The sequence below is a fragment of the Pseudophryne corroboree genome, chromosome 11, assembly GCF_028390025.1.
Source record: "Pseudophryne corroboree isolate aPseCor3 chromosome 11, aPseCor3.hap2, whole genome shotgun sequence".
Classification (NCBI taxonomy): Eukaryota; Metazoa; Chordata; class Amphibia; order Anura; family Myobatrachidae; genus Pseudophryne; species Pseudophryne corroboree.
Window position 1 is genome coordinate 163,107,943 of NC_086454.1, and position 27,075 is coordinate 163,135,017.

The following is a 27,075-nucleotide window of genomic DNA, read 5'->3' on the forward strand; positions in this document are numbered from 1 at the left end:
TTTCAGGAACCCCAGCATCCACTAGGACGATAGAGAAATACTAGTGGGTGTTAGACACGCTACTATGCTTTATACTCTGTTTATAAAATACATAATGCTAGTTCTACTGTGTCCATTACAGTGGTCACTATCTGCCATGCTTCCAGAGGACACATTCAGTATAATTTGACGGCGCTTGTTACCCTGGCAGTCATAATCCTGACGCAGGGAACCCAAAGACTGCAATGCCAACAGGGGAGAGTTTGGGATGTTGTTCCCTCTTCCCTACCCACCCTTCCTGCAGCCTAACCTAACCCCCCGGAGTTGCCTAAACCTAAGTCCCTCCTCCCCGCAGCCTAACCCTCCCCGTGGGTACTTACCCTTAACCTCCCCTCGCCGCAGCCGACCTCAATCCCCCCTCCACACGCACACAGATACAGCCTAACTCTAACCTACCCAGGTGGTAGCTAAATTAACCCCATCCTATGGCCTTATACCTAACCCAGGCGCTATACTTACTAAGGTCGGGGTTGCCGGGATTTTGGCGTCGGCATTCTGACGGGTGTCGGGATTCCATTGTCCGTATTCCAACAGCCAGGATCTAGACAGCTGGAAAATTAACCGGCTAACCAGAGGATGTGTGCCTTCATAACAATAGGGAGTAACTCATCTTGGGATCAATAGGGGATGGATAATTCAAAATCCAGTGTGTATGGAGGATAGAGAGACACACATGACAGTATATTATAAAAAAAATTTTTTTTATCTAAAACGGTTTGCCTTTTTGCAGGGGGAATTTTGATCTTTAATGTTTTCATAGATAATTCCGCTGTAAAGTTAAGCAGTTATGTATTCCTGAAATGTTTTATAATGCAAAAATTATTCAAACGGCAGAAATGTCTTGCGTATGAGCAGAGCTTGTGAGCCACTTCAGGTAGCTATATCTAATAAAATACATTCAGTGTCCCCTTTATTTGGTACACATGCTTGTGCAAATATCTAATCAGTCAATTATGGGGCAGCAACTCCATGCATGAAAACATGCAGATATGGACAAGAGGCCAAGTTGTTGTTTTTAAAAGAGTGGGCTTGTCAAAACAAAGTTACATCCACCCCCTTTCTTCCTGGAGCATCAGAGGAGGCAGCTGCAGTAGTACAGATGTCTCAGCATCATGTCGTTTGTCACAGAGAGGAGCAGGGAGCTGATAGCCACATACTCAGTAGGATGGGAGATTAATGGTCTGTACACACTGGCAGATATATTGCGGGTCCGTCGGCCAGTGTGTACGAACGATATGTCTGAACGCCGTCGTTCACAGACATTTTGAGTTGGCTCTGCAGCACAGCCGAAGGCCAATATATTGTTGCATCGCTGTGTGTGTGTACAGGCGGTCATCCGACCGCCTTTACACAAGCTGCACCAGCCGGCAGTGATTAACAGCCGAACTGGGCGGGCGTGTGTAAATGCCCACCCAATTCATGATGTCAGTCCCGACGAATCAGGCAATGTGTATGCTCAACACACTGCCCGGTCCGTCCATAGATATATCTGCAGATCAACTGATCTGCAGATAAATCTATTAGTGTGCACCCAGCATAAGGGGGATATCCAATTAGCCTCAGTAATTTACCGGGTTTAATTGTCCCGCCGGGGGCTATCCTATTAGCTCCGATAAGCCGGCACGAGCAGCGGCTTATCAGGGTTTCTGATGCCGCACCGAGTGCTGGCTCCTGACAGCTCCTAGTGCAGTGCTGACCTCCGGCTCCCCGGTCACATGACCGCGGGGTCAGGGGAAGAGGGTGCTGTGGCACTGCTCCGGCTTCCCTGCTGGGGGTCTCGGCACTGAGTGCCGGGTCCCGGGCCGCGCACCCCCACTGCAGACCCAGCCTGCTGCTGCTGCAGCGGGTATGGGACACTGCAGGTCGCTGCGGCATCTCAGGGACTATTTTTGCCTGCCTCAAGCAGGCGAAACCAGATTCCTGGAAAAAACCCCGTTTTCAAGTGAAAAACGGGTCAGTTTCTCACGAAAACACACCGGTTTTACGGAACCTGTGTGTTTTCAGGAGAAAGGGCATTTTTTTTTCCAGGCAATCTAATAGGATAGCCTGCAAAAATCTGAGAAACATCTGGAAAAATTGCGAAATTGTTTTACCATGGGTAAATAGATACCGTCCTAAGAGGATAGAAGTCCTAAGGGTAAGTAAACTATAATGGTTAGAGAATGAAGGGGAAAAGGATGTTAGGTATGCAAAGAACTGGGATTGTGGGTACAATATACTTCATTACATTTATTTTTAGCTCTTTACAATGTTTCGTTACATATGTGGATCTCACTCTTCAATGTGTCACGGCAGAAAAAAAAAATTTGAGAACCACTGGGCTACAGCAATTCTCACTCAGCAAAAAACACTCTTGGAACTCCAGCTCTGAGCAGGAGATCAGGACTTGCACTTTCCTTTTAACAGAACATAAATTATTTTGAAACTTTCATTCACACTGCAGTGTTCCAGCAATGTAAATAAAAAAGGGGAAAAAAAATAAGAATTTACTTACCGATAATTCTATTTCTCGGAGTCCGTAGTGGATGCTGGGGTTCCTGAAAGGACCATGGGGAATAGCGGCTCCGCAGGAGACAGGGCACAAAAGTAAAGCTTTTACAGGTCAGGTGGTGTGTACTGGCTCCTCCCCCTATGACCCTCCTCCAGACTCCAGTTAGGTACTGTGCCCGGACGAGCGTACACAATAAGGGAGGATTTTGAATCCCGGGTAAGACTCATACCAGCCACACCAATCACACCGTACAACTTGTGATCTAAACCCAGTTAACAGTATGATAACAGAGGAGCCTCTGAAAGATGGCTTCCTAAACAATAACCCGAATTAGTTAACAATAACTATGTACAAGTATTGCAGATAATCCGCACTTGGGATGGGCGCCCAGCATCCACTACGGACTCCGAGAAATAGAATTATCGGTAAGTAAATTCTTATTTTCTCTATCGTCCTAAGTGGATGCTGGGGTTCCTGAAAGGACCATGGGGATTATACCAAAGCTCCCAAACGGGCGGGAGAGTGCGGATGACTCTGCAGCACCGAATGAGAGAACTCCAGGTCCTCCTTTGCCAGGGTATCAAATTTGTAAAAATTTACAAACGTGTTCTCCCCTGACCACGTAGCTGCTCGGCAGAGTAGTAATGCCGAGACCCCTCGGGCAGCCGCCCAAGATGAGCCCACCTTCCTTGCGGAATGGGCCTTAACAGATTTAGGCTGTGGCAGGCCTGCCACAGAATGTACAAGTTGAATTTTGTTACAAATCCAACGAGCAATCGACTGCTTAGAAGCAGGTGCACCCAACTTGTTGGGTGCATACAGTATAAACAGCGAGTCAGATTTTCTGACTCCAGCCGTCCTTTAAATGTATATTTTTAAGGCTCTGACAACGTCCAACAACTTGGAGTCCTTCAAGTCGTCTGTAGCCGCAGGCACTACAATAGGCTGGTTCAGGTGAAACGGTGATACCACCTTAGGGAGAAAATGCGGACGCGTCCGCAGCTCTGCCCTATGTCGAATGGAAAATTAAATAAGGGCTTTTATAAAACAAAGCCGCCAGTTCAGATACTCTCCCGGCCGAAGCCAGGGCCAGTAACATAGTCACTTTCCATGTGAGATATTTCAAATCCACCTTCTTTAGTGGTTCAAACCAATTTGATTTGAGGAAATCTAAAACTACATTTAGATCCCACGGTGCCACCTTAGGCACCACAGGAGGCTGTATATGCAGTACTCCTGTGATAAAAATCTGGACCTCAGGGACTGAGGCCAATTCTTTTTGGAAGAATATTGATAGGGCCGAAATTTGAACCTTAATAGATCCCAATTTGAGACCCATAGACAATCCTGATTGCAGGAAATGTAGGAAAACGACCCAGTTGAAATTCCTCCATCGGAGCACTCCGCTGCTCGCACCACGCAACATATTTTCGCCAAATACGGCGATAAAGCTTCGCGGTGACTTCCTTCCTTGCCTTTATCAAGGTAGGAATGACTTCTTCTGGAATGCCTTTTCCTTTTAGGATCTGGCATTCAAACGCCATGCCGTCAAACGCAGCCGCGGTAAGTCTTGAAAAAGACAAGTACCCTGCTGAAGCAGGTCCCTTCTCAGAAGTAGAGGCCACGGATCGTCCGTGACCATCTCTTGAAGTTCCGGGTACCAAGTCCTTCTTGGCCAATCCGGAGCCACTAGTCTTACTCCACTTTGCCGTATAATCCTCAATACCTTTGGTATGAGAGGCAGAGGAGGAAACACATATACCGACTGGTACACCCAAGGTGTTACCAGCGCGTCCACAGCTATTGCCTGCGGATCTCTTGACCTGGCGCAATACCTGTCCAGTGTTTTGTTGAGGCGAGACGCCATCATGTCCACCATTGGTTTTACCCAACGGTTTAATAGCATGTGGAAAACTTCTGGATGAAGTCTCCACTCTCCCGGGTGAAGGTCGTGTCTGCTGAGGAAGTCTGCTTCCCAGTTGTCCACGCCCGGGATGAATACTGCTGACAGTGCTATCACGTGATTCTCCGCCCAGCGAAGGATCCTGGCAGCTTCTGCCATTGCCCTCCTGCTTCTTGTGCCGCCCTGTCTGTTTACATGGGCGACTGCCGTGATGTTGTCCGACTGGATCAACACCGGTCTTCCTTGAAGCAGAGGTTCCGCCTGGCTTAGAGCATTGTAGATTGCTCTTAGTTCCAGAATGCTTATGTGAAGAGACTTTTTCAGGCTCGACCACACTCCCTGGAAATTTCTTCCCTGTGTGACTGCTCCCCAGCCTCTCTGGCTGGCACCCGTGGTCACCAGGATCCAATCCTGCATGCCGAATCTGCGGCCCTCCAATAGATGAGCCTCCTGCAACCACCACAGAAAGGATACCCTTGTCCTCGGCGACAGGGTTATCCGCAGGTGCATCTGAAGATGCGACCCTGACCATTTGTCCAACAGATCCCTTTGCATGGAATCTGCCGAAAGGGATTGCTTCGTAAGAAGCTACCATTTTTTCCCAGGACTCTTGTGCATTGATGTACAGACACCTTTCCTGGTTTTAGGAGGTTCCTGACCAGGTCAGATAACTCCTTGGCTTTTTCTTCGGGAAGAAAAACCTTTTCTGAACTGTGTCCAGAATCATCCCCAGGAACAGCAGACGAGTTGTCGGCATTAATTGGGATTTTGGAATATTCAGAATCCATCCGTGCTGCTTTAGCACCTCTTGAGATAGTGCTAAACCCATCTCTAGCTGTTCTCTGGACCTTGCCCTTATTAGGAGATCGTCCAAGTATGGGATAATTAATACGCCTTTTCTTCGAAGAAGAAATATTATCTCGGCCATTACCTTTGTAAAGACCCGAGGTGCCGTGGACAAACCAAACGGCAGCGTCTGAAACTGATAGTGACAGTTTTGTACAACGAACCTGAGGTACCCCTGGTGTGAGGGGTAATTGGAACGTGGAGATACGCATCCTTGATGTCCAAGGATACCATAAAGTCCCCTTCTTCCAGGTTCGCTTATCACTGCTCTGAGTGACTCCATCTTGAACTTGAACTTCTTTATGTACAGGTTCAAGGACTTCAGATTTAGAATAGGCCTTACCGAGCCATCCGGCTTCGGTACCACAAAAAGAGTGGAATAATACCCCTTCCCTTGTTGTAGAAGAGGTACCTTGACTATCACCTGCTGAGAATACAGCTTGTGAATGGCTTCCAAAACCGTCTCCCTTTCTGAGGGGGACGTTGGTAAAGCAGACTTCAGGAAACGGCGAGGTGGCTCTGTCTCTAATTTCAACCTGTACCCCTGAGATATTATCTGCAGGATCCAGGGATTTACCTGCGAGTGAGCCCACTGCGCGCTGTAATTCTTGAGACGACCGCCTACCGCCCCCGAGTCCGCTTGCGAAGCCCCAGCGTCATGCTGAGGCTTTTGTAGAAGCCGGGGAGGGCTTCTGTTCCTGGGAAGGAGCTGCCTGTTGCTGTCTCTTCCCTCGTCCTCTGCCTCGTGGCAGATATGAATAGCCCTTTGCTCTCTTATTTTTAAAGGAACGAAAAGGCTGCGGTTGAAAGGTCGGTGCCTTTTTCTGTTGGGGAGTGACTTGAGGTAGAAAGGTGGATTTCCCGGCCGTAGCCGTGGCCACCAAATCCGATAGACCGACCCCAAATAACTCCTCTACGCATCGCCTGTCCACTGTCGTGTCCATAAAGCTCTTCTGGCCGAAATGGACATAGCACTTACCCGTGATGCCAGTGTGCAGATATCTCTCTGTGCATCACGCATATAAAGAAATGCATCCTTTATTTGTTCTAACGACAGTAAAATATTGTCCCTGTCCAGGGTATCAATATTTTCGATCAGGGACTCTGACCAAACTACCCCAGCACTGCACATCCAGGCAGTCGCAATAGCTGGTCGTAGTATAACACCTACATGTGTGTATATACCTTTTTGGATATTTTCCATCCTCCTATCTGATGGATCTTTAAGTGCGGCCGTCTCAGGAGAGGGTAACGCCACTTGTTTTGATAAGCGTGTTAGCGCTTTGTCCACCCTAGGAGGTGTTTCCCAGCGCTCCCTAACCTCTGGCGGGAAAGGGTATAAAGCCAATAACTTCTTTGAAATTAGCAGTTTTTTTATCGGGGCACCCCACGCTTCATCACACACGTCATTTAATTCTTCTGATTCGGTAAAAACTACTGGTAGTTTTTTCACACCCCACATAATACCCTGTTTAGTGGTACCTGTAGTATCAGCTAAATGTAACATCTCCTTTATTGCCAAAATCATATAACGTGTGGCCCTTTTGGAAAATACGGTTGATTCGTCACCTTCACTACCGGAATCAGTGCCTGTGTCTGGGTCTGTGTCGACCGACTGAGGCAAGGGGCGTTTTACAGCCCCTGACGGTGTTTGAGGCGCCTGGACAGGCACTAAGTGAGTGTCCGGCCGCCTCATGTCGGCAAACGACTGCTTAAGCGAGTTGACGCTATCCCGTAATTCCACAAATAAGGCATCCATTCTGGTGTCGACCCCCTAGAAGGTGACATCCTCATATTTGGCAATTGCTCCGCCTCCACACCAATAACGTCCTCATACATGTCGACACACACGTACCGACACACAGCAGACACACAGGGAATGCTCTATACGAAGACAGGACCCACTAGCCCTTTGGGGAGACAGAGGGAGAGTCTGCCAGCACACACCAAAAAGCGCTATATATGACAGGGATAGCCTTATGATTAAGTGCTCCCTTATAGCTGCTTTTATATTAATATATTGCCATTTATTTTGCCCCCCCTCTCTGTTATACCCTGTTTCTGTAGTGCAGTGCAGGGGAGAGACCTGGGAGCCTTCCTGACCAGCGGAGCTGTGACAGAAAATGGCGCCGTGTGCTGAGGAGATAGGCCCCGCCCCTTTTCCGGCGGGCTCGTCTCCCGCTATTTAGTACATTTAGGCAGGGGTAAATATCTCCATATAGCCTCTGGGGCTATATGTGAGGTATTTTTAGCCTTTTTAAAGGTTTACATTTGCCTCCCAGGGCGCCCCCCCCCAGCGCCCTGCACCCTCAGTGACTGCCGTGTGAAGTGTGCTGAGAGGAAAATGGCGCACAGCTGCAGTGCTGTGCGCTACCTTAAGAAGACTGCAGGAGTCTTCAGCCGCCGATTCTGGACCTCTTCTTGCTTCAGCATCTGTGAGGGGGCCGGCGGCGTGGCTCCGGTGACCATCCAGGCTGTACCTGTGATCGTCCCTCTGGAGCTTCATGTCCAGTAGCCAAGAAGCCAATCCATCCTGCACGCAGGTGAGTTCACTTCTTCTCCCCTCTGTCCCTCGTTGCAGTGATCCTGTTGCCAGCAGGAATCACTGTAAAATAAAAAACCTAAGCTAAACTCTCTAAGCAGCTCTTTATGAGAGCCACCTAGAATTGCACCCTTCTCGGCCGGGCACAAAAATCTAACTGGAGTCTGGAGGAGGGTCATAGGGGGAGGAGCCAGTACACACCACCTGACCTGTAAAAGCTTTACTTTTGTGCCCTGTCTCCTGCGGAGCCGCTATTCCCCATGGTCCTTTCAGGAACCCCAGCATCCACTTAGGACGATAGAGAAAAGGTGTGGTCCTAATATGTGTTAGGAGGCTGGTAGTCAAATGCACGTTTAAACCTTTGCATAGTGTAAAGCTGGGTACACAGTGGAACGACTGCCATTTGTTTAGACATCATAACGAATGGAGCCCAGATTCTGTGTACACACTGGAACAAGTTTTATGAACAATCAGGTTCTGTCCTTCATAAGCATTAACAAGATTGCTAGCAAAATCGCTAGGTTAGATGTGCAGCACATCAAACCTAGCGTCCACCTCCAACGACTGCTGGAACGTGCAATCACCTGTACACACTGAGCGATGTAGGCGATTTGTTGTTACGAAACGGTAAATCAGCCCCACATCGCTCCAGTGTGTTCCCAGCTGTACTCTTCAGATTTTTCCACATACAACTAAGGGGCATTCTAACAAATGTACAATCAATAAAATGTGTTATTCAGAAGCACCAAGCTTGACATTTACATTTATCTTTGCAATGATGGACTGGGAAGTAAATGCGCACCTCAAAGTGAGCTGGACGGACGGTCTAGGCCAGAGGTTCATAAACGCAGTTCTTAAGGCACCTTAACAGGTTTTAAATATATTCATGCTTGGCCACAGGTGAATTAATTAGTAGCTCAGTCAATTTGAATTAACCATCTGTGCAGAGCCACGGATATACTGAAAACCTGGACCGTTCGTGTGCCTGATCTAGGTGCACTAGTGGAAACCTAAAGTGATTTGTGATGGCATCCAATGTGCTTCCTATTTGTGGTCCTTTGCAAGCAAAAATCTAGTCACTTTTTTACAACATTCTGTCAATTCACTACAACAGCTATTTATATATTGTGCGATAGTGGAAAATGAGACTCTCCAGGTACATAGTGAAATAATCTCTTTAGTAGGGGCAATACATCTTAATCCAAATCACGTTTAAGCTTTCTTACTTCCAATCGGTCCTTCCTTTGGAATCACTGCACAGGTCTGTATGAATAAATCTACATTCCTCTTTCTCAAGAATTAGTGGCGATGTAGTTTTTCATAACCTGAAATCTGTACCTCTCGCCTAGTGGCTTTTTTTTTAGCATTGTAGTAAATCTGATTTTCTATCTGAATGCAGCTTGAGGAGGGTGAACGTGTTAATGGAAGAGTGAAATGTGGTCATTTCATAAACAAATGATTAGTGTCCTACTCTGGTCATAAGAAAATTGTAACGTTACCTGCCCTGTGTGTTCCAGTGTTCTTACAATTACAGCATGCTACATATTACAGCGAACACTGCTCAAAAGTACCATAAAATTTAGCGAATTACAAGTTCCAAAAAAATGTGACATATTTAAAGCTCTACCAAACAGTGAGTAACCTGTAACTTACACATATGGCCTCATACACGTTGGCTTCGGGCGCGCCAAACTGCCCCTCTTGTTGTGCCAGGTCCTGGGCGGCTCAGCTCACAATGTGTGCCTTATGGGGCATATACACATTGCGATTATAGCCTATTTTCTAAGCAATCTGTGCTAAGCGATCTAGATCGCTTAGAAATGAAGCAGAAATCGCTCTGCGTGTACACCCCATAGCGATAGCGATGTGTGGTCTCGCGCGCCACGATTGCCGGCTCAGATCTTGTTGCAAGCAGCCAAAATCTAGTTCGATCGCTTAGCAAGTGAGTTCAAATCGCTACGTGTGTAAAGAAATAGCTATAGCTATTTATTACACCCGAACCACTCCCCTGCCTCTCCCTGAACCCTCCTCTTGTTTTATTCACATTGCGCGACACTAAGCAACAACAAGGAGCCTGAAGTGGAGTCCTGAGTTTGGTATAAAACACTGTACCATCGTGTTTAATGTGGCATCCTGGGGGGGGGGGGGGGGGGGAGCAGTAGCATGGGGCATCGTGTCACTGTACCACCAACCAACCAATTTATACCCTCAGAAAAAGACACCCCCCCCAACCTCTTGTAATACCAACCCACTATTTAAAATAACCTTTCTTTGCTTAGCACAAATCACTTAGCACACTTCGCTACGTGTGTATAAGCGAACTAGACACCAGGGAAATCGCCTACCCTAAAATCGCTTAGCTCAAATCTCAAACGTGTTTGCCACTTTATTCTTATAAATTAAACTGGAAGTGATAAAACATCTCTGCTATATTTTACTGATCAGTTAGATGTGCAACATTTGTGCAAAGGAATCTGTGTACAAAGGGCCTGAGTCATGTTGCACTGCAGGCGTGGCAGATGTTACTTTATATTTGGGCGGGTTAAATATGTTTTCTGTGCATTGATAATACTGGCTGCTTTATTTTTACACTGCAACATACCTCCCAACATGACCCTCTCCAGGAGGGACAGAATGCTCTGCTCCTGGATTTCTTTCTTAATTTTTAATTGCCATCACCTGTGCTGAAACACATTTCTTATCCATTAATCTGTTCAACACAGGTTCTGGCAATTATAAATTAAGAGAAAAGTCCAGAAGCAGAGCATTGTTTCCCTCCTGGAGAGGGTCATGTTGGGAGGTATGCTGCAATTTAGATTTCAGTTTGAACACACCCCACCCAAATCTAACTCTCTCTGCACATGTTATATCTGCCCCCCCTGCAGTGCAAAATGGGATCTAATTCAGATCTGATCACAGCAGCAAATTTGTTAGCTAATGGGAAAAACCATGTTGCACTGCGGGGGGAAGGGGGTAGATATAACCCTATCCGTTTGATAGATAGACACCATATATTAGACAGACATTAGGTCGACAGGGTCAAAAGGTCGACATGAAAAAAAGGTCGACAAGTCAAAAGGTAGACATAAAAAAGATAGACAAATGTTTTTTTTTTTAATGTAACATGTTTTTGGACTATTTCATACTTTCTCTATCCATGTCGGCATAGAGTTGGTTATAAACCTTGTGGCGAGCCACCGTGCCCGAAGCGTGGCGAGCGAAGAGAGCCCCGCGAGGGTATGCCTTTCTACAATTGGGGGTCCCAGATGACAAAACTATCCACACAAACCACAAAAATGCAAAAAACATGGTGTCTACCATTTTCATGTCGACCCTTTGACCCTGTCGACATTTTGACATGTCGACCTTTTGACCTGTCGACCTTTTGACCCCACCGACTTTTTGACCCTGTCGACCTAATGTCTGTCTAACATATGGTGTCTATCTATTGACTGTCTAACTAGACACTATCTATCTTTGGGTGGTCTTCAGTATGCCGGCGGTCGGGCTCCCAGCACTCAGTAAACCGGCGCCGGGAGCCCGACAGCCGGCATACCGACACTTATTCTCCCTCGTGGGGGTCCACGACCCCCCTGGAGGGAGAATAAAATAGTGTGGCGCGCGTAGCGCGCCACCGTGCCCGTAGCGTGGCGAGTGCAGCGAGCCCGCAAGGGGCTCATTTGCGCTCGCCACACTGTCGGTAAACCGGCGGTCGGGCTCCCGGCGCCGGTATGCTGGTCGCCGGGAGCCCGGCCGCCGGCATATCGTAGTGAACCCCTATCTTTCATACCGGAACCGATATAACATGTGCAGAGAGTGTTAGATTTGGGTGAGGTGTGTCTACACTGAAATCTAAATTGCATAAAGCAGCCAGTATTTACCTTGCACAGAAACAAAATAACCCACCCAAATATAACTCTCTCTGCTGTTGTTATATCTGCCCCACCTGCAGTGCACATGGTTTTGCCAATTAGCTAACAAATATGCTGCTGCGATCTGATCTGAATTACCCCTGTTGTTTTGCCCAGTTGGTTGTTATTTTGCTTTACTTACAAACATAAATCAGGCCCAAAGTGCAAAGATTTTCACAGACAAGCAAATTACCGGGTCAAGAATTTCTACCGGGTAATTTGCAAATCAACACGGGTATTTTATCTGTGAAAGGGTCAACACGGGTTGAAAATCCCGGGTGTCAAACCCTGGTGAATTCCTTGGTCGAAGTCCCAGGAATTTCAACCCGGGTTGACCATTTCACACAGAAAAAAGACCCATGTTTTTCGGCAAACTACTGAGTAGAACTTCTTCACCCGGGAATTTGCCTTTCTGTGTGAAAGGGGTATAATACACATCTGTGATGCGACTGAGAAGCAAGATTTGAAAAAGCGCCAGTGTATTACACCTCTTGGAGTAGCTGTTACACCAGGCGTCGTGCGCCGTATTTCATACAGATGTTAGGTATGAGGACACATTTGTACACTGTGCCTGCCCATGGGGCCAATCCTGAATCACACACAAAGTGGATGTAGTTTCGGGCAGTGTTGCCCAATATTAAGGTGGACACTGCAATCATCCTCATTAGTATCTGCACCAGCCTCACGTTAGGTGCAAGAGATGCGTCACAAACAAGCTTCAATTTCCCATACACACGACACAAACCCTGGTACATTCCCATGGCACTCCCACAAGTCTGTGTGGTTCTGTGCGATCGCTTTGTTACAGTTTAGTTCCTGCCCTGAAATGTCCTACTTTAATGAAAGACAGATCCGACAATGTTGCCTCTGACGCAATAGGACGGACATATGAAAAAATGTATACAATCACTTCCATGCAAAATCTCGCAGTTTGCTTTTGTGAAATCTGTGCGACTAAGGGGTTAATTTACATCTTTAGGTTGTAAAACCAGGCACTTCTGAACATTTTTAAGGCCCAACATTCGTCACATTTTGGCCATAAATAGGTTCAGAAGCGCTGGGTTTTACAACCTAATGAACAAATAAAACCCTAAGGCCCAGATTTATCAAGCCTTGGAGAGTTATAAATTGCACAGCAATCAAGTACCAACCAACCAGCCCCTGTTATTTTTCAAACACAGCCTGTAACATAGAAGTTAGGAGCTGATTGGTTGGTACTTTATCACCGTCCTATTGATCACTCCCCAAGGCTTGATAAATGGGGGCCTAAGAATCAGCTCTGTGTGTGTTAGTGTAAAATGCAGGTTTAACCAATGGTGTGCTGGATAACAATGCACTGCATGGCATCTGTTCTCTTTGTCAAAATGGACTTGATAAAGCTTATGGTACAGTATGCCATTGTGGAGTATTTGCACAGGCAGGAACGGGTTGGTGCCGTGAAGCAGCCCCGGCAAGTCAGTATGTGCACGCTGACGACAAGAGGGACCTGGTCACAGCTCACGGGGGGGGAGCCATGGTCCAGGGGGGCCTAGCCTTTCAGCATGCGGCAGGGACAATGGCATGGGAAATTGGAGAACTGCACTGATGCTTAGGGCAGCAACAGTACTGCTCCCAGGGCCCTGCACGCATGGTGACAGCACTGCTCACGCCCCTCCCTATGGCCCTGTCACGTTACTGTTCTCCACTTTACAATGCTTGGAATCAGGATTTTGTATAGAGGAGCGAAGCCATGGTGATAGAACAACAAGGAGAAAAGAAGACTCTTTTTTGGGTGCACTCTTAAATTTGAACAATGTATAGACTGAACGAGATGAGATATAATATTAAAAATCAATTTTTATTATTACAAAATTAGGATACTCAGTGGTTAATGAGAAAAAAAGACAGCCAAAAAAGAGAACAATTAAACAATTAGCAAAGTTGCTGATATGAAAATGATGTTAATGCAGTCCTGGCTGACGGAGCTGGATCTAGGTGCGGTAAGTAAATTAGATATTGAGAGGTACGTTCTATTAACAAAATTTACGAAATTGAAACCCTGTCCTATATTGGTGCCAACATGATGCTTTAATGAAAGAGATAAGGAGCAGAAGGAAATAAGAAGGCAGAGTGAATCTGCTGTCAGTGTTAGACACTCAGCATGTGGGACCAACGCGTGCTCTACTATACTGAGTCTTCCTCAATGGTCCCCCCACTAGAGTACTGACCCAGCCCAACACTGATTTGCTTCCAAGTTCGGACGGTTTTGGGCGTTTCCAGTGTGGTATGATAGTAGGGAAAGTGAACGTCAATGGGAAGCTCTGGAATCACTGATGAGAGTTCACAAATTACATAGTATCAAAGTAAAGTGACAGAGGTTAACTAATAGAGGAAAATAGGTGGATCTGCTGCCAATATTGTACGGGGTAAACCCAGAATCAGTGGTGAGAGTCCATGAAATTAAGTATAGATGGAAGCAAAGAATACACAATGGAACCTCTCTATAATTGTATTAATCAGGTATCAAGTGCAATGTCTTCGCCCAATAGTAAAATTACAACTGGATTGTTACTAGGCACAACAAAAAATCTTGCAATCTCTGTATTGGTACTTGATGTATTAAGAGGGTGTTAATAATGGTATTCTCCTGAATAGACAGTGCAAAATGACAATATATCCAATGGTATTGCTGCAGGAAGGTGGGGGGGAAGAGAGGGTTGAATAGATCATGTATAAAAATACAATCTCAGGGAGGGATACAATGTATTCAGGAAACTAGTCCGGAGATAATATTGTAGCAAATAAAAAGACAGTATGCTGAGTAAATTTCTATATCACAGCGCATGTATAGATCAATCTACAATAATCCCAGCATATATTGCTAATTAGGCATAGAAATGAAGAGAAATGAAAAATATAGGATCAGAAAAAACACCTAGAATTGTAAAGATACAAGCGTGTCAATTTATAATGGATGGCAGGAGGTAAGAATGCTGACTCAGACCTGCAGGGGTTAATGGGTGCCCAATCTATGCAGGTCTCAGACTGATCGTGACTGGTAGAATAACTTTAGATGTTACCCGCGATAACTGGATATGGTGACCCCCTTCCACTCTGCTGAAGTCTGTTCTGAATGGTGCCGCCGGCCCGGCAGCCCCAGACAGGTGCAGGAACACGTCCGCTACTCAGTTCACAGGTGGTGATGTCGACAGACAGGTGCAGCCCCAGACAGGTGCAGGAACACGTCCGCTACTCAGTTCACAGGTGGTGATGTCGGAAGAAACACAGGACCATCGCGGGAGAAGAGAAGGAGGGCGTCTGATGCTCCGGTCAGCCTAAGTGAAGCGCTGTCAGGAGAGGCACGGGACACGATGGGTGGTCTTCTGTATGCCGGCGGTCGGGCTCCCGGCGCTCAGTATACCGGCGCCGGGAGCCCGACAGCCGGCATACCGACACTTATTTTCCCTCGTGGGGGTCCACGACCCCCATAGAGGGAGAATAAAATAGTGTGGCGCGCGTAGCGCGCCACCGTGCCCGTAGCGTGGCGAGCCAGCAAGGGGCTCTTTTGCGCTCGCCACGCTGTCGGTAAGCCGGCGGTCGGGTTCCCGGCGCTGGGATGCTGGTCGCCGGGAGCCCGACCGCCGGCCAGCCGTAGTGAACCCGACACGATCAGTCCGAGACCTGCATAGATTGGGCACCCATTAACCCCTGCAGGTCTGAGTCAGCATTCTTACCTCCTGCCATCCATTATAAATTGACACGCTTGTATCTTTACAATTCTAGGTGTTTTTTCTGATCCTATGTTTTTCATTTCTCTTCATTTCTATGCCTAATTAGCAATATATGCTGGGATTATTGTAGATTGATCTATACATGCGCTGTGATATAGAAATTTACTCAGCATACTGTCTTTTTATTTGCTACAATATTATCTCCGGACTAGTTTCCTGAATACATTGTATCCCTCCCTGAGATTGTATTTTTATACATGATCTATTCAACCCTCTCTTCCCCCCACCTTCCTGCAGCATACCATTGAATATATTGTCATTTTGCACTGTCTTTTTAGAAGAATACCATTATTAACACCCTCTTAATACATCAAGTACCAATACAGAGATTGCAAGATTTTCTGTTGTGCCTAGTAACAATCCAGTTGTAATTTTACTATTGGGCGAAGACATTGCACTCGATACCTGATTAATACAATTATAGAGAGGTTCCATTGTGTATTCTTTGCTTCCATCTATACTTAATTTCATGGACTCTCACCACTGATTCTGGGTTTACCCCCGTCTAACATTGGCAGCAGATCCATCTATTTTCCTCTATTAGTTAACCTCTGTCACTTTACTTTGATACTATGTAATTCGTGAACTCTCATCAGTGATTCCAGAGTTTCCCATTGACGTTCACTTTCCCTACTATCATACCACACTGGAAACGCCCAAAACCGTCCGAACTTGGAAGCAAATCAGTGTTGGGCTGGGTCAGTACTCTAGTGGGGGACCATTGAGGAAGACTCAGTATAGTAGAGCACGCGTTGGTCCCACATGCTCAGTGTCTAACACTGACAGCAGATACACTCTGCCTTCTTATTTCCTTCTGCTCCTTATCTCTTTCATTAAAGCATCATGTTGGCACCAATATAGAACAGGGTTTCAATTTCGTAAATTTTGTTAATAGAACGTACCTCTCAATATCTAATTTACTTACCGCACCTAGATCCAGCTCCGTCAGCCAGGACTGCATTAACATCATTTTCATATCAGCAATTTTGCTAATTGTTTAATTGTTCTCTTTTTTGACTGTCTCTTTTCTCATTAACCACTGAGTATCCTAATTTTGTAATAATAAAAATTGATTTTTAATATTATATCTCATCTCGTTCAGTCTATACATTGTTCAAATTTAAGAGTGCACCCAAAAAAAGAGTCTTCTTTTCTCCTTGTTGTTCTATGTCTTAACACTGACTCAGGGTGCACCACCAAACGGTTTAAAAATAAGAAAACTTAGTTTTCTTGTTATTTTTTATTTTGGTATTGATTAAATTGTATCTCCATTATATCCAGTGCGGTATTCCCCAAATTTTTTTCGAAGCCATGGTGATGCAATCACGGCCACATTCGCCCAGCACCTCCCACTTATCTGCACATGCCCCAAGCACCTCCCACCTTGTGGTACCACAAACCTCAGGCACTTTCCATGCAGGGGCTTAGCATGGGTGGAGCTCATGTTATGGGAATCAGGGCTGGTAGAGGGCGCCATCTGGGGTGCATTATTTTCTGAACAGACAGCTGGGCAAGGGAACTAGCCCTAGTGGTTCCCAATCAATCAGATGACTTCCTGTTGGTGTGTCATGTGATGGCTGAAGTTACATGTTACACACACTGCACTGAGGCTGCTGTTGTGTACTGTGGGGACTTACCTGCGGTGGTGGAAACGTTGGTGTGAAAGGGGGCATGATGGTGTACACAGCGAATATCTGAACGATGAAGGAGCATGTTGGTGTGCTAGGGAGCAATTTGGTTGCAGGCTGGCATGTTTTGTGTAGTGGAAATGGGAAGGTAGTTTAAAAATATGCGCAAATTAGTTCACAGGTGCAGCTAAAAATTTATATCTCAAAGTGTACATCACTTTACACCTAGAATATGCGAATTGAGGAATAGAAAGAGATATAGCCTTAAAGCGCTCCTATAGAAACCCACGTTTACAAACACACACCAAGTGGGTAAAAAATATAATCACATACACCGATATTTCAAAAGATGAATGCAAGTCCAGCGTTTGATTAGACGTAGATGGTTCTAGTTCTCATAGAAATGTAAGAAAAAAGATTACAATTACATTTCTATGTTTTGTGTAGGGCACAGGGAAACACGCGCGCAGCGCGGGGGGGTCCCGGTTGCCCGGAAACAGCCCCGCCTCCTGGCAAGTGGCACATTATGACAGTAGCAACAGTATATTATACGATTACTAGAGCTGTGACCACATCATGCAGTGTGAGGGACAGAGCAGAATGGCTGCACATGCCCAGTGGTAGCAGCTTCTACCAAGTTTGCTGTGTGTGTGAATCTGAGTCCTCAATCAGTGGATAGGACCAGACAGCAGCTGCCAGGAAGAGGAGACAGGTCTGGGTGTTTTTGTGTAAAATTTTGCGTGGATCTGGACCAGCTTTATATTTATATATACACAGTAGGATAGATCCTTCTTTTTATGTACATTTAGTATAGATGCGATTTTATGTTCTTATTTTGAATATATACAGCTTTTACCCTCTTTCTACTTGCACATGAAGGGTTTGCAGTTCTGCCATAACTAACAGAGCTGCATAATGCAATATTCTTAAAAGTAAAAAGGAGCCTGCATTTTGCAAATCACCAAATTCAATAGTGAGTTATTAATCGTTTTCCCTTTTCCTAATGCTTTGCAAATAGTTACATGTAGCGCTCATGAAATTCAGTTTCTTAAAATTTAAAAACAAAATTACATAGCGAGTTCTACTTCAGAAAGCAAAAGGAGAAATAAAAAAAAATAAAAAAACAGGTAATTTCATGTTTTCATTTTTACAATATTAAATTTTAACACAACACGCTCTACAAACCACATTATCACTTACTTATTTGTAGTTCAGCGACAAAAATCTGTCTTAAACAAACATAAAAAGAAAACAAAATGTAAAAAAAAAAAAGACAGCATAGAAAGTAGATGAGACCAAAATTGGTCGTTATGTTTATAGTATGTTAATTAAAAAAAAAAAAAAAAACGCACACAACACAGGAAAATATATTTGAGGATGAGTAAAAAAAACAAAAAAAAAAACAAAAAACACACCAACAAAAAAAAAACCAGACCGAAAACTGAAAATGTCTGTCACTGTCAAATGTATCCTGCACTCCAAACTCATCACAGATAAATCCATTGTTCTACACAAGAAGAATGACTGCTGTCTATCAGGACATTCTTGTCGCACAGACATATTTACAAGTTACCACAGCACAGGCATGGTCTCAACAATATAACTAAATTGGAAATGTGTTCTGTTTTCACAATAAACTGCCAAATTTGCCAAGGCCACAACCAGAATTAGTGTGCTTCTCATTGTGTGTACTCGATAGCAAGTTTGTGAGCATGTATCTAACATTAGTGTCTCTCTCTGTGCAAGTACAGAACATAATAGTGCATACCTCCCAACTTGTGCTCTCCTCAGTGCGGGACACGCCGGAAAGGTGGTGGGCCTCGCCAAAATGGGCAGAGCCTCTGGAGAAGGGGCGGGACATTGCACTACGACCCCAATTTTTTATATTTTGGGCATGTATCCAGTGCTCCACGAGCAGCTGGGCAGCCCCTTTCTCTCCTCCCCGCACTGTGCAGATGCCGTGCGCATAGCATCTATTCAGTGATCACCGGCTGCTTTGCAGAGCAGAGCAGCGGTGATCACTGGTTCTCCCAACTGTCCCCCACCCTCCGCAGGGCACTGCGTCCCGCGGGAGGGACAGCGGGACAGTGTCCAAATAGCGGGACTGTCCTGCTGAAAACGGGACAGTTGGGAGGTATGATAGTGCATATGGCAGTGGTTCCCAAACTGTGTGCCTAGGCTAGAAGGTTAGTAGTCCACTGTCGTCAAGTCAAATTATTTAGTGTCAAAGTGATAAGCAAAACCAGTGCTAGTGGCTGACAAACATAAAACGGGTTGGGTATGCTTTGCTACTACATTTGGACAATCAGAAGCAAAAGTGTACACTACCACGTGGTAAAATGCAGAGTTAGGTGCGCCAGATAGACAATTTCTTAGCTGAAAAAAGGATGTCGTAGTGATAACACTCAGGCCAATTGAATTATTTTAAAAACATCAATTATGTCTTTTATTTAAATTAGAAAATGTCTTAACTATGCACACAATAAGAACTTAGGCAGTTCTGTGTAGGGTTGTGGTTTATATAATGGGGAAAGTGAACGGGATAGTGAGGGATGGAGACACTCAGGTTGGTGGCGTCCCACCTCTGTAGTGTCTATAGTTCTGTTAGAGTGTTCAGAGCCTATGGACAGTGTTGTTGTTAAGTCCGACTGGAAGAGATTCAAAAGTAAAACAAAAACAAAAATAGGGGTACCCCTATTTTTGTTTTTCTTTTGAATCTCTTCCAGTCGGACTTAACAACAACACTGACCATAGGCTCTGAACACTCTAACAGAACTATAGACACTACAGAGGTGGGACGCCACCAACCTGAGTGTCTCCATCCCTCACTATCCCGTTCACTTTCCCCATTATATAAACCACAACCCTACACAGAACTGCCTAAGTTCTTATTGTGTGCATAGTTAAGACATTTTCTAATTTAAATAAAAGACATAATTGATGTTTTTAAAATAATTCAATTAGCCTGAGTGTTATCACTACGACATCCTTTTTTCAGCTAAGAAATTGTCTATCTGGCGCACCTAACTCTGCATTTTACCATATCTGTATTGAAGTTTGAGGTACTTCTAAAAACAGGTTGCAGCCTGAGGACAATCCAAATACTCTTATACACGAGCGCTGGATATCCTTCCTTGTACACTACCACATAACTGACACTAAGGGGGAGATTCAAATGTTCGAAAAGTCGGTTGGGTGTCTGTGTTTTTCCTGTCTATTAGATAGGAAAAAACAGACTCCCAACTGACTTTTCAAACATCTCCCCCTAAGGCATACTTGCCTACCCTCCCTCATTCTGCAGGAGACTCCCTGAAATAGCAGCAATCTCCCTGACTCCCTGAATAGACCAGCAATCTCCCTCATTGCACCTTACCCCCATTATGCAGCTGTTACATTCTTGGGGGAAATAAATAAATCACAGATACATACATTCACATACATTCAGTGCCATTTCCCTGCATTGGTTATAAGGCACAAAGGGGCAGGTGTATTAACCTGGAGAAGGCATAAGGAAGTGATTAACCAGTGATATTTGCAAGGTGATACACGCACCAGCCAATCACCTCCTAACTGTTAATTTACATATTGGAGCTGATTGGCTGGTGCGTGTATCACCTGGCATTTATCACTGGTTAATCACTTCCTTATGCCTTCTCCAGGTTAATACATCTGCCCCATAGATCCCTATGGCTACATGCATTTAAAATAAAGTTTCTCATGGCCACTTACAGTATATGGAACCTCTTGTAAAGCACAATACGTAAACAAATTCTGCAAAATATCAGTGTCTTTTCTTCAACAAGTAGATCTTACTAACTTTGGGGCTCATTTACATTTGGATCCAAGTCATTTTTATGACACGCCTCTCAGATGTAGCAGCACGCGTCTGCGCCGATAGGTGTTACTGTCACAATCTCCCTGAAATGCTTTTTCAAAAGTAGTCAAGTATGCCCTAAGGATGACAGGTAGGTACAATTTACTCAATGTAATATTTTTTTTTTTTAAATAGATCAATAGACATTTTTATCCTAAAGATGACTTGAAAAAAATGCTGATACTCTACAGCAGTAATTGTTAACCTTTTTTTTTTTTTTTTTTTTACTCGCGGCACACCGAACAATATTTTAAAATTACCAAGGCACACCATCACTTCTCCACAGAAAAAAAAACAACCATCCACACACATTGGACCTCACAGTAAAAAAAAAAAAAAAAAAAAAAATCCACACATACATTGGCCTACACAGAAAAAAACAATCACATTGCTCCCCACATAAATCATGTTGCTCCCCACATAAATCATGTTGCTCCCTACATAAATCATATTGCTCCACACATAAATCAATCACATTTCTCCCCACATAAATTATTCACATTGTTCCCCCCATAAATCCGTATTCTCCCCACATAAATTCTATTGAAATCCTATTGTTCCCCACAGGAGAAATAAAATAACAAATTGTATTATCAGCTGTCCTCCTTCCTGTTCCTCAGTGGCAGGTGGTTGTTAATAATGGAGTGTTGCGAATACTTAGCAGTGGGCAGTTGTAGATGTGGGTGGGCAAGGAAAGCTGTGTATGCAGGTGGGAAGTGGATGATGTGTATACAGGCAGGTGGGCTGGCTGGGTGATGAGACGCAGCAGCCGTGACCTATGATATCACACCGTTTTCAAGGCATAGGTCACAGCCGGAGCACGACTGATCCTCTAAGAAGAGCCTAGGCCAACAGTTCACTCTGAAGGTGCAGGAAGCTGCTCTGGCTCCGTGGCACACTTTGCAACTGGTCACGGCACACTGGTTGAAAAAGCCTGCTCTACAGCATCGTGAATCAAGACAGTTTAGAACCCTCATGTGTATATACTAGCATTAAGCCTGTGACAGTGCCTCCTTCTGCTTGAAACATTTCTACCACTCTATATTATAGAGTACTTGCTGCATTACTATCACTGCATGCCTTATGCTGTGCACACACTGTCAGATAAAAGGTCTGTCAGAGAAACAGACATATTATGTGATAAGCTGAAACCCGTCAGATATTGTAGCCATTGTATTGGCAATGATCGGTGTCCATCCCTGGGGAGAAAACATTTCCCTGCTCCTCCCTTGTGAAGGAATGTTGGGCGGCCGGCTGCAAGAGCGCATACACTGATGCAGCCGGGCAATTATCGGATCTACCGGACTTGCAGAAATTGTCCAGATGGATAATCACTGATCGGTCATGGTAATACACTGTTCAATTACCAGCCTAAATCAGATGAATATCGGCTGATCGTGCCGATAACTGGACCGTGTATCCCCAGCGTAAGTGAGGGTCTATAAAGGTTTTGTGTAGTAGTTTGGATATAATTGTTTATATCTTGGCATTAGAACTTCACCAATATTTGTGCTGCCTCAGAAACTTATTGCAGTACACACCTGCAGATCTGATAATCGCTCTGTATGGACAGAGCGACTGTTGGATCGGTGTGCACCTGTACACTCTCAGCTCAGTATGCGATGTCTTCTACGGTATCTGGAGGTAGTGAACGAGATAGCTTGTGCAGGCCCACAGATCCCGACCTCTAGATCTGACCACTGCAGGAGCGTTTGAAGGCGTTTATTGGCTAATTCTCCCACATTATTGGGCTGATAATTGTAGAGTTTGTACCTGGCTTACCCCAGTCTATTCAGATGGAGGAATAGGGTGCCATGTGTGCACTCCTAATCATTTTAGAAAAGTTTATTACTATGTATATGGATGTCCCCATAACATGCAGATCATAAAACCCACATAACATTGCACCAACACAAGTGCTGCCTCTTTCCCACAGCACATGCACACAAACACTGTGACAAACAGAGGTGCATAGCATTTATAGACAGAGCAACTGATCTTATAGGAGAGGAACGGAGGTAACTGCAGGAGAGACACCAGAGTAACTCGTTACACCATTTGGAAATCAGTGTAACTAATCATGGATTTTTGTTCTGTCTACCTCCGGAATATATTCACATTTTTAAAAGTTCTAGTAAACCTAAAAATGTTGGTGCGATAAAAAATAAGATTTTACTTACCGATAAATCTATTTCTCGTAGTCCGTAGTGGATGCTGGGACTCCGTCAGGACCATGGGGATTAGCGGCTCCGCAGGAGACAGGGCACAAAAATAAAAGCTTTAGGACTAGGTGGTGTGCACTGGCTCCTCCCCCTATGACCCTCCTCCAAGCCTCAGTTAGGATACTGTGCCCGGACGAGCGTACACAATAAGGAAGGATTTTGAATCCCGGGTAAGACTCATACCAGCCACACCAATCACACCGTACAACTTGTGATCTGAACCCAGTTAACAGTATGACAAACGTAGGAGCCTCTGAACAGACGGCTCACAACAATAACAACCCGATTTTTTTGTAACAATAACTATGTACAAGTATTGCAGACAATCCGCACTTGGGATGGGCGCCCAGCATCTACTACGGACTACGAGAAATAGATTTATCGGTAAGTAAAATCTTATTTTCTCTGACGTCCTAGTGGATGCTGGGACTCCGTCAGGACCATGGGGATTATACCAAAGCTCCCAAACGGGCGGGAGAGTGCGGATGACTCTGCAGCACCGAATGAGAGAACTCCAGGTCCTCTTTAGCCAGGGTATCAAATTTGTAGAATTTTACAAACGTGTTCTCCCCCGACCACGTAGCTGCTCGGCAGAGTTGTAATGCCGAGACCCCTCGGGCAGCCGCCCAAGATGAGCCCACCTTCCTTGTGGAATGGGCCTTGATAGATTTAGGCTGTGGCAGGCCTGCCACAGAATGTGCAAGTTGGATTGTGCTACAAATCCAACGAGCAATCGTCTGTTTAGAAGCAGGAGCACCCAGCTTGCTGGGTGCATACAGTATAAACAGCGAGTCAGATTTTCTGACTCCAGCCGTCCTTGAAATATATATTTTCAATGCCCTGACAACGTCCAGCAACTTGGAATCCTCCAAATCGCTAGTAGCCGCAGGCACCACAATAGGCTGGTTCAGGTGAAACGCTGAAACCACCTTAGGCAGAAACTGAGGACGCGTCCGCAGTTCTGCCCTGTCCGAATGGAAAATCAGATATAGGCTTTTATACGATAAAGCCGCCAATTCTGACACTCTCCTGGCTGAAGCCAGGGCCAGTAGCATGGTTACTTTCCATGTAAGATATTTCAAATCCACCGATTTGAGTGGCTCAAACCAATGGGATTTGAGAAAATCCAAAACTACATTAAGATCCCACGGAGCCACTGGGGGCACAACCGGGGGCTGTATATGTAGTACTCCTTTTACAAAAGTCTGGACTTCAGGAACTGAAGCCAATTCTTTCTGGAAGAAAATCGACAGGGCCGAAATTTGAACCTTAATGGACCCTAATTTGAGGCCCATAGACAATCCTGTTTGCAGGAAATGTAGGAATCGACCCAGTTGAAATTCCTCCGTCGGGGCCTTCCTGGCCTCACACCACGCAACATATTTTCTCCAAATGCGGTGATAATGTTGTGCAGTCACCTCCTTCCTGGCTTTTACCAGGGTAGGGATGACCTCTTCCGGAATGCCTTTTTCCCTTAGAATTCGGCGTTCAACCACCATGCCGTCAAACGCAGCCGCGGTAAGTCTTGGAATAGACACGGTCCCTGCTGAAGCAGGTCCCGTCTTAGAGGTAGAGGCCACGGATCTTCCGTGAGCATCTCCTGAAGTTCCGGGTACCAAGTTCTTCTTGGCCAATCCGGAGCCACGAGTATCGTTCTTACTCCCCTTTGCCGTATAATTCTCAGTACTTTTGGTATGAGAGGCAGAGGAGGAAACACATACACTGACTAGAACACCCACGGTGTTACCAGAGCGTCCACAGCTATTGCCTGAGGGTCTCTTGACCTGGCGCAATACCTGTCCAGTTTTTTGTTGAGGCGGGACGCCATCATATCCACCTTTGGTTTTTCCCAACGGTTCACAATCATGTGGAAGACTTCTGGATGAAGTCCCCACTCTCCCGGGTGTAGATCGTGTCTGCTGAGGAAGTCCGCTTCCCAGTTGTCCACTCCCGGAATGAACACTGCTGACAGTGCTATCACATGATCTTCCGCCCAGCGAAGAATCCTTGCAGCTTCTGCCATTGCCCTCCTGCTTCTTGTGCCGCCCTGTCTGTTTACGTGGGCGACTGCCGTGATGTTGTCCGACTGGATCAACACCGGCTGACCCTGAAGCAGGGGTTTTGCCAGGCTTAGAGCATTGTAAATCGCTCTTAGCTCCAGTATATTTATGTGAAGAGACATCTCCAGGCTTGACCACACTCCCTGGAAGTTTCTTCCCTGTGTGACCGCTCCCCAGCCTCTCAGACTGGCATCCGTGGTCACCAGGACCCAGTCCTGTATGCCGAATCTGCGGCCCTCTAACAGATGAGCACTCTGCAACCACCACAGAAGAGACACCCTTGTCCGTGGAGACAAAGTTATCCGCTGATGCATCTGCAGATGCGATCCGGACCATTTGTCCAGCAGATCCCACTGAAAAGTTTGTGCGTGGAATCTGCCGAATGGAATCGCTTCGTAAGAAGCCACCATTTTTCCCAGGACTCTTGTGCATTGATGCACAGACACTTTTCCTGGTTTTAGGAGGTTCCTGACAAGTTCGGATAACTCCCTGGCTTTCTCCTCCGGAAGAAACACCTTTTTCTTAACCGTGTCCAGAATCATTCCCAGGAACAGCAGACGTGTCGTCGGGGTCAATTGAGATTTTGGAAAATTCAGAATCCACCCGTGCTGTTGCAGCACTACTTGGGTTAGTGCTACTACGTCCCCCAGCTGTTCTCTGGACCTTGCCCTTATCAGGAGATCGTCCAAGTAAGGGATAATTAATACGCCTTTTCTTCCCAGAAGAAACATCATTTCGGCCATTACCTTGGTAAAGACCCGAGGTGCCGTGGACAATCCAAATGGCAGCGTCTGAAACTGATAATGACAGTTTTGCACCACGAACCTGAGGTACCCTTGATGTGAAGGGCAAATTGGGACATGCAGGTAAGCATCCTTGATGTCCAGGGACACCATAAAGTCCCCTTCTTCCAGATTCGCTATCACTGCTCTGAGTGACTCCATCTTGAACTTGAATTTTTGTATGTACAGGTTCAAAGATTTCAGATTTAGAATAGGTCTTACCGAGCCATCCGGCTTCGGTACCACAAATAGTGTGGAATAATACCCCTTTCCCTGTTGTAGGAGGGGTACCTTGACTATCACCTGCTGAGAATACAGCTTGTGAATGGCTTCCAATACCGTCGCCCTGTCTGAGGGAGACGTTGGCAGAGCAGACTTTAGGAACCGGCGAGGGGGAGACTTCTCGAATTCCAACCTGTAACCCTGAGATACTACCTGCAGGATCCAGGGGTCCACCTGTGAGTGAGCCCACTGTGCGCTGAAATTCTTGAGTCGACCCCCCACCGCCCCTGAGTCCGCTTGTAAAGCCCCAACGTCATGCTGAGGGCTTTGCAGAAGCCTGGGCACACTCTCTTACCCTTTCCTTTGCCTCGGGGCAGATATGACTGTCCTTTTGCCCGCTTGTTCTTATAGGAACGAAAGGACTGCGGCTGAAAAGACGGTGTCTTTTTCTGTTGGGAGGGGACCGGAGGTAAAAAGGTGGATTTCCCGGCTGTTGCCGTGGCCACCAAATCCGATAGACCGACCCCAAATAATTCCTCCCCTTTATACGGCAATACTTCCATATGCCGTTTGGAATCCGCATCACCTGACCACTGTCGCGTCCATAAACTTCTTCTGGCAGATATGGACATCGCACTTACTCTCGATGCCAGAGTGCAAATATCCCTCTGAGCATCTCGCATATAAAGAAAAGCATCCTTTAATTGCTCTATAGTCAATAAAATACTGTCCCTATCCAGGGTATCAATATTTTCAGTCAGGGAATCCGACCAAACCACCCCAGC

The 27,075-nt window shown here is 45.7% G+C and overlaps 1 protein-coding gene and 2 pseudogenes across 6 annotated transcripts in view; 1 reads left to right on the plus strand and 2 right to left on the minus strand.

Moving 5' to 3' along the window:
• Positions 1–27,075, minus strand: part of C11H11orf24 (chromosome 11 C11orf24 homolog) — a 138,949-nt gene that overhangs the window by 67,626 nt on the left and 44,248 nt on the right. Inside the window, exon 2 of one of the 6 annotated variants that reach the window (XM_063945053.1) lies at positions 20,964–21,082. The exons of 3 other annotated variants lie outside the window; for them this stretch is intronic. The gene's annotated coding sequence lies outside the window, so the exon portion shown is untranslated. Of the gene's footprint in view, positions 1–20,859; positions 20,919–20,947; positions 21,083–27,075 lie in introns of those variants that run through there. 2 more of the 6 variants (XM_063945052.1, XM_063945054.1) reach the window with 2 other exon arrangements.
• LOC134971550 (5S ribosomal RNA) lies at positions 13,890–14,009 on the minus strand (annotated as a pseudogene).
• Positions 16,131–16,249, plus strand: LOC134971337 (5S ribosomal RNA; annotated as a pseudogene).